At 41.3% G+C, this 2500-nt stretch overlaps 2 non-coding genes across 2 annotated transcripts in view; both read right to left on the reverse strand.

Moving 5' to 3' along the window:
• Nucleotides 1–476: 476 nt before the first annotated feature.
• LOC149092867 (5.8S ribosomal RNA) lies at nt 477–631 on the reverse strand. Its single transcript, XR_016200642.1, has one exon. It is a non-coding gene; the product is annotated as a 5.8S ribosomal RNA (ribosomal RNA).
• Nucleotides 632–1119: 488 nt separating this feature from the next.
• The window catches only part of LOC149092868 (small subunit ribosomal RNA), a 2170-nt gene continuing 789 nt past the window's right edge, over nt 1120–2500 (reverse strand). The window contains exon 1 of the ribosomal RNA XR_016200538.1: nt 1120–2500. This exon is cut by the window's right edge and continues 789 nt beyond it. This is a non-coding gene — a ribosomal RNA (small subunit ribosomal RNA).

Genomic DNA, 2500 nt, shown 5'->3' on the forward strand with positions numbered 1-2500 from the left:
AAAATATTGATTAAGTTGATTAATGTTTATTTGTGTTGTTTGCAAGCAAGCAACGTAAATCTACTTTAATGTTTGCACAAATTTTGCCTTTGCATTACTTCTTAGGTCTGCTTTAACAGCATGAAATAGCTACTATTTGTACGATTTATACAAGTGCAAGAAGATTCATCAGTTAACAGGTTAGTTGATCACCATAGTTATCTGCAATACGACTTTAGCGTCGTCAGATAGGCGACTAACCTTAGAATCTCATGCTAGTATCTATTCATATATACTGCTTGCAGAGATGAAATATGCATTGTACACAAAATTTATCATGTGAAACAAGTAGATTTGAGATTCTCCTTACTAAATTGCAACGAATTGCAATTAAGAAAAGGAATAAAACATCAAGATTCATGCATATAAATATACAATCCTCTCAAAACAATGCATATATGGTAGTATGCAAGTGTTTTGTTGATTATTTTACATCTCAACTCTCAGACAGATGTGACCTCGGAAAAGACCCGAAAGCCGCAATGTGCGTTGGAAGCTCAAGTGCTCGGCGTGTCCTGCAATTCGCACCGATTATCGTAGCTAGCTACGTTCTTCATCGATTGGTAATTCGAGTGATCCACCGCTTGAAGATGTATCTTTGCCACCGTGGGACTTTTAATAAGTATCCTAAATCTGCATTGAGAGGGTTTGAAAACAATTGTATGCAGTTTATAAAAACCATAGTTGTCTTTACTTAGTTAGGCGAAGAAGTGTAAAACTTCCTTCTTTAAACCTTGCCGTCAGCATAAGCTGAAGACTTGAACAGGTACCAAGTATGTAGCAAGACAGGCTTTTCATTATAAACTACAATTGTTTTGCAAAAAGAAATTATGGCTATCGTTAGATAACCCTCACTCTTTGTTGCATTGGATAATGAAAGATGGATGTATGAATGAACGAATGTAATGCAAGTTAGAATCATGTTGCAATGGCTAAATGTTTGCATTAAACATTCACAATTGCGACTCTAATGCAAATACAATTCAATTGCATTCACCATATTAGCATCTACAATATCACTATGCAGAGTGTTTGATTGTTTGAAGGTTGTATTTCTCTTATAATAAGAGGGTAATACGTTAATGATCCTTCCGCAGGTTCACCTACGGAAACCTTGTTACGACTTTTACTTCCTCTAAATGATCAAGTTTGAACATCTTTCCAGCACAATCCGACCACTAGTTTCCCAATGGTCTGGATTGACCAGTCCGAAGTCCTCACTAAATCATTCAATCGGTAGTAGCGACGGGCGGTGTGTACAAAGGGCAGGGACGTAATCAACGCAAGCTAATGACTCACGCTTACTGGGAATTCCTCGTTCATGGGCAATAATTACAATGCCCAATCCCCATCACGAAATGGGTTCAAGCGGTTACCCACTCCTTTCGGAGCAGGAAACAGTATGCACGATGACCACTTCAGTGTAGCACGCGTGCGGCCCCGGACATCTAAGGGCATCACAGACCTGTTATTGCTCTGTTTCGTGCGGCTGCGAGCGCCGCTTGTCCCTCTAAGAAGTCCTTACAGTGCTACAGCATCCTTACCCTAGCCAATTCTGTAGGCTAATAGCAGCAGAGCCCTCAACAGCCGAAACCATCAAGAGATACTACCACCCACAGGTTGACTAAGGGGGAGTACTGCAGTGTAAACTGCAAGTCTATTTAGTAGGCTAGAGTCTCGTTCGTTATCGGAATTAACCAGACAAATCACTCCACCAACTAAGAACGGCCATGCACCACCACCCACTGAATCAAGAAAGAGCTCTCAATCTGTCAATCCTCTCAGTGTCCGGGCCGGGTGAGTTTTCCCGTGTTGAGTCAAATTAAGCCGCAAGCTCCACTCCTGGTGGTGCCCTTCCGTCAATTCCTTTAAGTTTCAGCTTTGCAACCATACTTCCCCCGGAACCCAAAAACTTTGGTTTCCCGGAAGCTTCCATTCGAGTCATGAAATTAGTTACTCAGAATGATCGCTGGTTGGCATCGTTTATGGTTAGAACTAGGGCGGTATCTGATCGCCTTCGAACCTCTAACTTTCGTTCTTGATTAATGAAAACATTCTTGGCAAATGCTTTCGCTGTAGTTTGTCTTGCGACGGTCCAAGAATTTCACCTCTAGCGCCGCAATACAAATGCCCCCGTCTGTCCCTCTTAATCATTACCTTGGATTCTTAAGACCAACAAAATAGAACCAAGGTCCTATTCCATTATTCCATGCAAGATCATTCAAGTTAAGGTAGTGGTACGCATCATATAGATGGTTGACCATACCGTTTTTAGGCACCTCTTTCGAGGTTTTGGACGCCTGCTTTGAGCACTCTGATTTTTTCAAGGTAAAAGTCTCGATCGCTTGAATCAACACTCGGTAAAGAGCATTGATAGCAAATATCGAGCAATTTTCTGTCTAAACACTATGAATGTAACCACCAGGAAAGAGGAATGAAGGTTCAAGCTAGCATCCGTAGA

This window comes from Tetranychus urticae, unplaced genomic scaffold (assembly GCF_039701765.1).
Source record: "Tetranychus urticae isolate SD_2017Ah unplaced genomic scaffold, NJAU_TeUrti_SD_1.0 Scaffold_5, whole genome shotgun sequence".
In the NCBI taxonomy this organism is placed as follows: domain Eukaryota; kingdom Metazoa; phylum Arthropoda; class Arachnida; order Trombidiformes; family Tetranychidae; genus Tetranychus; species Tetranychus urticae.